Source organism: Styela clava, unplaced genomic scaffold, assembly GCF_964204865.1.
Source record: "Styela clava unplaced genomic scaffold, kaStyClav1.hap1.2 HAP1_SCAFFOLD_19, whole genome shotgun sequence".
Classification (NCBI taxonomy): Eukaryota; Metazoa; Chordata; class Ascidiacea; order Stolidobranchia; family Styelidae; genus Styela; species Styela clava.
This window is the reverse complement of record NW_027556646.1, coordinates 350,001-360,000: the sequence shown is the minus strand read 5'-3', so window position 1 is coordinate 360,000 and position 10,000 is coordinate 350,001. Positions and strand designations below refer to the sequence as shown.

The following is a 10,000-nucleotide window of genomic DNA, read 5'->3' as shown; positions in this document are numbered from 1 at the left end:
GGGGCCGGTCGGAGCGCACCCTTTTCTCGGTGGCTGGTGGGCGAGAGAGTGCTGCGTCGCCGGCATCGGCGTCGAAAGAAGCCGAGCCAAAAAAAGTTAAAGTACAAACGTGCAAGCATACTAACCTAACCCTAGGTAAGGCATGTCAGAGCGAAAGACAGTAATTTCGAATGAGCCAAGAAAGAGCGGTGCGGGGCCGGTCGGAGCGCACCCTTTTCTCGGTGGCTGGCGGGCGAGAAAGTGCTGCGTCGCCGGCATCGGCGTCGAAAGAAGCCGAGCCGAAAAAAGTTAAAGTACAAACGTGCAAGCATACTAACCTAACCCTAGGTAAGGCATGTCAGAGCGAAAGACAGTAATTTCGAATGAGCCAAGAAAGAGCGGTGCGGGGCCGGTCGGAGCGCACCCTTTTCTCGGTGGCTGGCGGGCGAGAAAGTGCTGCGTCGCCGGCATCGGCGTCGAAAGAAGCCGAGCCGAAAAAAGTTAAAGTACAAACGTGCAAGCATACTAACCTAACCCTAGGTAAGGCATGTCAGAGCGAAAGACAGTAAACTCGAATGAGCCATGAAAGAGCGGTGCGGGGCCGGTCGGAGCGCACCCTTTTCTCGGTGGCTGGCGGGCGAGAGAGTGCTGCGTCGCCGGCATCGGCGTCGAAAGAAGCCGAGCCGAAAAAAGTTAAAGTACAAACGTGCAAGCATACTAACCTAACCCTAGGTAAGGCATGTCAGAGCGAAAGACAGTAATTTCGAATGAGCCAAGAAAGAGCGGTGCGGGGCCGGTCGGAGCGCACCCTTTTCTCGGTGGCTGGCGGGCGAGAGAGTGCTGCGTCGCCGGCATCGGCGTCGAAAGAAGCCGAGCCGAAAAAAGTTAAAGTACAAACGTGCAAGCATACTAACCTAACCCTAGGTAAGGCATGTCAGAGCGAAAGACAGTAAACTCGAATGAGCCATGAAAGAGCGGTGCGGGGCCGGTCGGAGCGCACCCTTTTCTCGGTGGCTGGTGGGCGAGAGAGTGCTGCGTCGCCGGCATCGGCGTCGAAAGAAGCCGAGCCAAAAAAAGTTAAAGTACAAACGTGCAAGCATACTAACCTAACCCTAGGTAAGGCATGTCAGAGCGAAAGACAGTAATTTCGAATGAGCCATGAAAGAGCGGTGCGGGGCCGGTCGGAGCGCACCCTTTTCTCGGTGGCTGGCGGGCGAGAGAGTGCTGCGTCGCCGGCATCGGCGTCGAAAGAAGCCGAGCCGAAAAAAGTTAAAGTACAAACGTGCAAGCATACTAACCTAACCCTAGGTAAGGCATGTCAGAGCGAAAGACAGTAATTTCGAATGAGCCAAGAAAGAGCGGTGCGGGGCCGGTCGGAGCGCACCCTTTTCTCGGTGGCTGGCGGGCGAGAAAGTGCTGCGTCGCCGGCATCGGCGTCGAAAGAAGCCGAGCCAAAAAAAGTTAAAGTACAAACGTGCAAGCATACTAACCTAACCCTAGGTAAGGCATGTCAGAGCGAAAGACAGTAATTTCGAATGAGCCATGAAAGAGCGGTGCGGGGCCGGTCGGAGCGCACCCTTTTCTCGGTGGCTGGCGGGCGAGAGAGTGCTGCGTCGCCGGCATCGGCGTCGAAAGAAGCCGAGCCAAAAAAAGTTAAAGTACAAACGTGCAAGCATACTAACCTAACCCTAGGTAAGGCATGTCAGAGCGAAAGACAGTAATTTCGAATGAGCCAAGAAAGAGCGGTGCGGGGCCGGTCGGAGCGCACCCTTTTCTCGGTGGCTGGCGGGCGAGAAAGTGCTGCGTCGCCGGCATCGGCGTCGAAAGAAGCCGAGCCAAAAAAAGTTAAAGTACAAACGTGCAAGCATACTAACCTAACCCTAGGTAAGGCATGTCAGAGCGGAAGACAGTAATTTCGAATGAGCCATGAAAGAGCGGTGCGGGGCCGGTCGGAGCGCACCCTTTTCTCGGTGGCTGGCGGGCGAGAGAGTGCTGCGTCGCCGGCATCGGCGTCGAAAGAAGCCGAGCCGAAAAAAGTTAAAGTACAAACGTGCAAGCATACTAACCTAACCCTAGGTAAGGCATGTCAGAGCGAAAGACAGTAAACTCGAATGAGCCATGAAAGAGCGGTGCGGGGCCGGTCGGAGCGCACCCTTTTCTCGGTGGCTGGTGGGCGAGAGAGTGCTGCGTCGCCGGCATCGGCGTCGAAAGAAGCCGAGCCAAAAAAAGTTAAAGTACAAACGTGCAAGCATACTAACCTAACCCTAGGTAAGGCATGTCAGAGCGAAAGACAGTAATTTCGAATGAGCCAAGAAAGAGCGGTGCGGGGCCGGTCGGAGCGCACCCTTTTCTCGGTGGCTGGCGGGCGAGAAAGTGCTGCGTCGCCGGCATCGGCGTCGAAAGAAGCCGAGCCGAAAAAAGTTAAAGTACAAACGTGCAAGCATACTAACCTAACCCTAGGTAAGGCATGTCAGAGCGAAAGACAGTAATTTCGAATGAGCCAAGAAAGAGCGGTGCGGGGCCGGTCGGAGCGCACCCTTTTCTCGGTGGCTGGCGGGCGAGAAAGTGCTGCGTCGCCGGCATCGGCGTCGAAAGAAGCCGAGCCGAAAAAAGTTAAAGTACAAACGTGCAAGCATACTAACCTAACCCTAGGTAAGGCATGTCAGAGCGAAAGACAGTAAACTCGAATGAGCCATGAAAGAGCGGTGCGGGGCCGGTCGGAGCGCACCCTTTTCTCGGTGGCTGGCGGGCGAGAGAGTGCTGCGTCGCCGGCATCGGCGTCGAAAGAAGCCGAGCCGAAAAAAGTTAAAGTACAAACGTGCAAGCATACTAACCTAACCCTAGGTAAGGCATGTCAGAGCGAAAGACAGTAATTTCAAATGAGCCAAGAAAGAGCGGTGCGGGGCCGGTCGGAGCGCACCCTTTTCTCGGTGGCTGGCGGGCGAGAGAGTGCTGCGTCGCCGGCATCGGCGTCGAAAGAAGCCGAGCCGAAAAAAGTTAAAGTACAAACGTGCAAGCATACTAACCTAACCCTAGGTAAGGCATGTCAGAGCGAAAGACAGTAAACTCTAATGAGCCATGAAAGAGCGGTGCGGGGCCGGTCGGAGCGCACCCTTTTCTCGGTGGCTGGTGGGCGAGAGAGTGCTGCGTCGCCGGCATCGGCGTCGAAAGAAGCCGAGCCAAAAAAAGTTAAAGTACAAACGTGCAAGCATACTAACCTAACCCTAGGTAAGGCATGTCAGAGCGAAAGACAGTAATTTCGAATGAGCCATGAAAGAGCGGTGCGGGGCCGGTCGGAGCGCACCCTTTTCTCGGTGGCTGGCGGGCGAGAGAGTGCTGCGTCGCCGGCATCGGCGTCGAAAGAAGCCGAGCCGAAAAAAGTTAAAGTACAAACGTGCAAGCATACTAACCTAACCCTAGGTAAGGCATGTCAGAGCGAAAGACAGTAAACTCGAATGAGCCATGAAAGAGCGGTGCGGGGCCGGTCGGAGCGCACCCTTTTCTCGGTGGCTGGTGGGCGAGAGAGTGCTGCGTCGCCGGCATCGGCGTCGAAAGAAGCCGAGCCAAAAAAAGTTAAAGTACAAACGTGCAAGCATACTAACCTAACCCTAGGTAAGGCATGTCAGAGCGAAAGACAGTAATTTCGAATGAGCCAAGAAAGAGCGGTGCGGGGCCGGTCGGAGCGCACCCTTTTCTCGGTGGCTGGCGGGCGAGAAAGTGCTGCGTCGCCGGCATCGGCGTCGAAAGAAGCCGAGCCGAAAAAAGTTAAAGTACAAACGTGCAAGCATACTAACCTAACCCTAGGTAAGGCATGTCAGAGCGAAAGACAGTAAACTCGAATGAGCCATGAAAGAGCGGTGCGGGGCCGGTCGGAGCGCACCCTTTTCTCGGTGGCTGGCGGGCGAGAGAGTGCTGCGTCGCCGGCATCGGCGTCGAAAGAAGCCGAGCCGAAAAAAGTTAAAGTACAAACGTGCAAGCATACTAACCTAACCCTAGGTAAGGCATGTCAGAGCGAAAGACAGTAATTTCGAATGAGCCAAGAAAGAGCGGTGCGGGGCCGGTCGGAGCGCACCCTTTTCTCGGTGGCTGGCGGGCGAGAGAGTGCTGCGTCGCCGGCATCGGCGTCGAAAGAAGCCGAGCCGAAAAAAGTTAAAGTACAAACGTGCAAGCATACTAACCTAACCCTAGGTAAGGCATGTCAGAGCGAAAGACAGTAAACTCGAATGAGCCATGAAAGAGCGGTGCGGGGCCGGTCGGAGCGCACCCTTTTCTCGGTGGCTGGTGGGCGAGAGAGTGCTGCGTCGCCGGCATCGGCGTCGAAAGAAGCCGAGCCAAAAAAAGTTAAAGTACAAACGTGCAAGCATACTAACCTAACCCTAGGTAAGGCATGTCAGAGCGAAAGACAGTAATTTCGAATGAGCCATGAAAGAGCGGTGCGGGGCCGGTCGGAGCGCACCCTTTTCTCGGTGGCTGGCGGGCGAGAGAGTGCTGCGTCGCCGGCATCGGCGTCGAAAGAAGCCGAGCCGAAAAAAGTTAAAGTACAAACGTGCAAGCATACTAACCTAACCCTAGGTAAGGCATGTCAGAGCGAAAGACAGTAATTTCGAATGAGCCAAGAAAGAGCGGTGCGGGGCCGGTCGGAGCGCACCCTTTTCTCGGTGGCTGGCGGGCGAGAAAGTGCTGCGTCGCCGGCATCGGCGTCGAAAGAAGCCGAGCCAAAAAAAGTTAAAGTACAAACGTGCAAGCATACTAACCTAACCCTAGGTAAGGCATGTCAGAGCGGAAGACAGTAATTTCGAATGAGCCATGAAAGAGCGGTGCGGGGCCGGTCGGAGCGCACCCTTTTCTCGGTGGCTGGCGGGCGAGAGAGTGCTGCGTCGCCGGCATCGGCGTCGAAAGAAGCCGAGCCGAAAAAAGTTAAAGTACAAACGTGCAAGCATACTAACCTAACCCTAGGTAAGGCATGTCAGAGCGAAAGACAGTAATTTCGAATGAGCCAAGAAAGAGCGGTGCGGGGCCGGTCGGAGCGCACCCTTTTCTCGGTGGTTGGCGGGCGAGAAAGTGCTGCGTCGCCGGCATCGGCGTCGAAAGAAGCCGAGCCAAAAAAAGTTAAAGTACAAACGTGCAAGCATACTAACCTAACCCTAGGTAAGGCATGTCAGAGCGGAAGACAGTAATTTCGAATGAGCCATGAAAGAGCGGTGCGGGGCCGGTCGGAGCGCACCCTTTTCTCGGTGGCTGGCGGGCGAGAGAGTGCTGCGTCGCCGGCATCGGCGTCGAAAGAAGCCGAGCCGAAAAAAGTTAAAGTACAAACGTGCAAGCATACTAACCTAACCCTAGGTAAGGCATGTCAGAGCGAAAGACAGTAAACTCGAATGAGCCATGAAAGAGCGGTGCGGGGCCGGTCGGAGCGCACCCTTTTCTCGGTGGCTGGTGGGCGAGAGAGTGCTGCGTCGCCGGCATCGGCGTCGAAAGAAGCCGAGCCAAAAAAAGTTAAAGTACAAACGTGCAAGCATACTAACCTAACCCTAGGTAAGGCATGTCAGAGCGAAAGACAGTAATTTCGAATGAGCCAAGAAAGAGCGGTGCGGGGCCGGTCGGAGCGCACCCTTTTCTCGGTGGCTGGCGGGCGAGAAAGTGCTGCGTCGCCGGCATCGGCGTCGAAAGAAGCCGAGCCGAAAAAAGTTAAAGTACAAACGTGCAAGCATACTAACCTAACCCTAGGTAAGGCATGTCAGAGCGAAAGACAGTAAACTCGAATGAGCCATGAAAGAGCGGTGCGGGGCCGGTCGGAGCGCACCCTTTTCTCGGTGGCTGGCGGGCGAGAGAGTGCTGCGTCGCCGGCATCGGCGTCGAAAGAAGCCGAGCCGAAAAAAGTTAAAGTACAAACGTGCAAGCATACTAACCTAACCCTAGGTAAGGCATGTCAGAGCGAAAGACAGTAATTTCGAATGAGCCAAGAAAGAGCGGTGCGGGGCCGGTCGGAGCGCACCCTTTTCTCGGTGGCTGGCGGGCGAGAGAGTGCTGCGTCGCCGGCATCGGCGTCGAAAGAAGCCGAGCCGAAAAAAGTTAAAGTACAAACGTGCAAGCATACTAACCTAACCCTAGGTAAGGCATGTCAGAGCGAAAGACAGTAAACTCGAATGAGCCATGAAAGAGCGGTGCGGGGCCGGTCGGAGCGCACCCTTTTCTCGGTGGCTGGTGGGCGAGAGAGTGCTGCGTCGCCGGCATCGGCGTCGAAAGAAGCCGAGCCAAAAAAAGTTAAAGTACAAACGTGCAAGCATACTAACCTAACCCTAGGTAAGGCATGTCAGAGCGAAAGACAGTAATTTCGAATGAGCCATGAAAGAGCGGTGCGGGGCCGGTCGGAGCGCACCCTTTTCTCGGTGGCTGGCGGGCGAGAGAGTGCTGCGTCGCCGGCATCGGCGTCGAAAGAAGCCGAGCCGAAAAAAGTTAAAGTACAAACGTGCAAGCATACTAACCTAACCCTAGGTAAGGCATGTCAGAGCGAAAGACAGTAATTTCGAATGAGCCAAGAAAGAGCGGTGCGGGGCCGGTCGGAGCGCACCCTTTTCTCGGTGGCTGGCGGGCGAGAAAGTGCTGCGTCGCCGGCATCGGCGTCGAAAGAAGCCGAGCCAAAAAAAGTTAAAGTACAAACGTGCAAGCATACTAACCTAACCCTAGGTAAGGCATGTCAGAGCGAAAGACAGTAATTTCGAATGAGCCATGAAAGAGCGGTGCGGGGCCGGTCGGAGCGCACCCTTTTCTCGGTGGCTGGCGGGCGAGAGAGTGCTGCGTCGCCGGCATCGGCGTCGAAAGAAGCCGAGCCAAAAAAAGTTAAAGTACAAACGTGCAAGCATACTAACCTAACCCTAGGTAAGGCATGTCAGAGCGAAAGACAGTAATTTCGAATGAGCCAAGAAAGAGCGGTGCGGGGCCGGTCGGAGCGCACCCTTTTCTCGGTGGCTGGCGGGCGAGAGAGTGCTGCGTCGCCGGCATCGGCGTCGAAAGAAGCCGAGCCGAAAAAAGTTAAAGTACAAACGTGCAAGCATACTAACCTAACCCTAGGTAAGGCATGTCAGAGCGAAAGACAGTAATTTCGAATGAGCCAAGAAAGAGCGGTGCGGGGCCGGTCGGAGCGCACCCTTTTCTCGGTGGCTGGCGGGCGAGAAAGTGCTGCGTCGCCGGCATCGGCGTCGAAAGAAGCCGAGCCAAAAAAAGTTAAAGTACAAACGTGCAAGCATACTAACCTAACCCTAGGTAAGGCATGTCAGAGCGGAAGACAGTAATTTCGAATGAGCCATGAAAGAGCGGTGCGGGGCCGGTCGGAGCGCACCCTTTTCTCGGTGGCTGGCGGGCGAGAGAGTGCTGCGTCGCCGGCATCGGCGTCGAAAGAAGCCGAGCCGAAAAAAGTTAAAGTACAAACGTGCAAGCATACTAACCTAACCCTAGGTAAGGCATGTCAGAGCGAAAGACAGTAATTTCGAATGAGCCAAGAAAGAGCGGTGCGGGGCCGGTCGGAGCGCACCCTTTTCTCGGTGGTTGGCGGGCGAGAAAGTGCTGCGTCGCCGGCATCGGCGTCGAAAGAAGCCGAGCCAAAAAAAGTTAAAGTACAAACGTGCAAGCATACTAACCTAACCCTAGGTAAGGCATGTCAGAGCGGAAGACAGTAATTTCGAATGAGCCATGAAAGAGCGGTGCGGGGCCGGTCGGAGCGCACCCTTTTCTCGGTGGCTGGCGGGCGAGAGAGTGCTGCGTCGCCGGCATCGGCGTCGAAAGAAGCCGAGCCGAAAAAAGTTAAAGTACAAACGTGCAAGCATACTAACCTAACCCTAGGTAAGGCATGTCAGAGCGAAAGACAGTAAACTCGAATGAGCCATGAAAGAGCGGTGCGGGGCCGGTCGGAGCGCACCCTTTTCTCGGTGGCTGGTGGGCGAGAGAGTGCTGCGTCGCCGGCATCGGCGTCGAAAGAAGCCGAGCCAAAAAAAGTTAAAGTACAAACGTGCAAGCATACTAACCTAACCCTAGGTAAGGCATGTCAGAGCGAAAGACAGTAATTTCGAATGAGCCAAGAAAGAGCGGTGCGGGGCCGGTCGGAGCGCACCCTTTTCTCGGTGGCTGGCGGGCGAGAAAGTGCTGCGTCGCCGGCATCGGCGTCGAAAGAAGCCGAGCCGAAAAAAGTTAAAGTACAAACGTGCAAGCATACTAACCTAACCCTAGGTAAGGCATGTCAGAGCGAAAGACAGTAAACTCGAATGAGCCATGAAAGAGCGGTGCGGGGCCGGTCGGAGCGCACCCTTTTCTCGGTGGCTGGCGGGCGAGAGAGTGCTGCGTCGCCGGCATCGGCGTCGAAAGAAGCCGAGCCGAAAAAAGTTAAAGTACAAACGTGCAAGCATACTAACCTAACCCTAGGTAAGGCATGTCAGAGCGAAAGACAGTAATTTCGAATGAGCCAAGAAAGAGCGGTGCGGGGCCGGTCGGAGCGCACCCTTTTCTCGGTGGCTGGCGGGCGAGAGAGTGCTGCGTCGCCGGCATCGGCGTCGAAAGAAGCCGAGCCGAAAAAAGTTAAAGTACAAACGTGCAAGCATACTAACCTAACCCTAGGTAAGGCATGTCAGAGCGAAAGACAGTAAACTCGAATGAGCCATGAAAGAGCGGTGCGGGGCCGGTCGGAGCGCACCCTTTTCTCGGTGGCTGGTGGGCGAGAGAGTGCTGCGTCGCCGGCATCGGCGTCGAAAGAAGCCGAGCCAAAAAAAGTTAAAGTACAAACGTGCAAGCATACTAACCTAACCCTAGGTAAGGCATGTCAGAGCGAAAGACAGTAATTTCGAATGAGCCATGAAAGAGCGGTGCGGGGCCGGTCGGAGCGCACCCTTTTCTCGGTGGCTGGCGGGCGAGAGAGTGCTGCGTCGCCGGCATCGGCGTCGAAAGAAGCCGAGCCGAAAAAAGTTAAAGTACAAACGTGCAAGCATACTAACCTAACCCTAGGTAAGGCATGTCAGAGCGAAAGACAGTAATTTCGAATGAGCCAAGAAAGAGCGGTGCGGGGCCGGTCGGAGCGCACCCTTTTCTCGGTGGCTGGCGGGCGAGAAAGTGCTGCGTCGCCGGCATCGGCGTCGAAAGAAGCCGAGCCAAAAAAAGTTAAAGTACAAACGTGCAAGCATACTAACCTAACCCTAGGTAAGGCATGTCAGAGCGAAAGACAGTAATTTCGAATGAGCCATGAAAGAGCGGTGCGGGGCCGGTCGGAGCGCACCCTTTTCTCGGTGGCTGGCGGGCGAGAGAGTGCTGCGTCGCCGGCATCGGCGTCGAAAGAAGCCGAGCCAAAAAAAGTTAAAGTACAAACGTGCAAGCATACTAACCTAACCCTAGGTAAGGCATGTCAGAGCGAAAGACAGTAATTTCGAATGAGCCAAGAAAGAGCGGTGCGGGGCCGGTCGGAGCGCACCCTTTTCTCGGTGGCTGGCGGGCGAGAGAGTGCTGCGTCGCCGGCATCGGCGTCGAAAGAAGCCGAGCCGAAAAAAGTTAAAGTACAAACGCGATGCTAATGAGCGAGCCGTTGTCTCGACTAATATGTAGGGGGCGTTCGATCGAGCGTCTGGCTTGAGCGCTTGTCGGCCTAGCAGAACGGTCGCATTGTTATGCCCGGGTTTTAGGCACCGCTGCAGGCGGCCGGCAGAGCTCTTGTTTGTGCGAAACTGAATGGATCGAGCCCGAGAGAGGGCGAGCAAAGAAAAAACGCAAATCGCTCCGCCTGGCACTGCCGGCGAGAGCGTGGACGTCGCGGCCAGCGACTGTCGAAGCTGAGTACGGCCGCAGGCGATTGCCTCGGTCTTAAACGAATGCGACGAGCACGCGCCGGGCGGCCCAGCAAGGGCCGAGCGCAGCTGTCGCAGCTATCTGGTTGATCCTGCCAGTAGTGATATGCTTGTCTCAAAGATTAAGCCATGCAGGTGCAAGTACGAGTTCTCGTAAAGCGAAACTGCGAATGGCTCATTAAATCAGTCTTGGTTTATTTGGT

General features: G+C 55.6%; 1 non-coding gene across 1 annotated transcript in view; it reads left to right on the top strand.

The window, feature by feature from the left end:
- Window positions 1-9,876: 9,876 nt before the first annotated feature.
- LOC144419353 (small subunit ribosomal RNA) overlaps window positions 9,877-10,000 on the top strand; it is a 1,810-nt gene continuing 1,686 nt past the window's right edge. The window contains exon 1 of the ribosomal RNA XR_013474008.1: window positions 9,877-10,000. This exon is cut by the window's right edge and continues 1,686 nt beyond it. This is a non-coding gene — a ribosomal RNA (small subunit ribosomal RNA).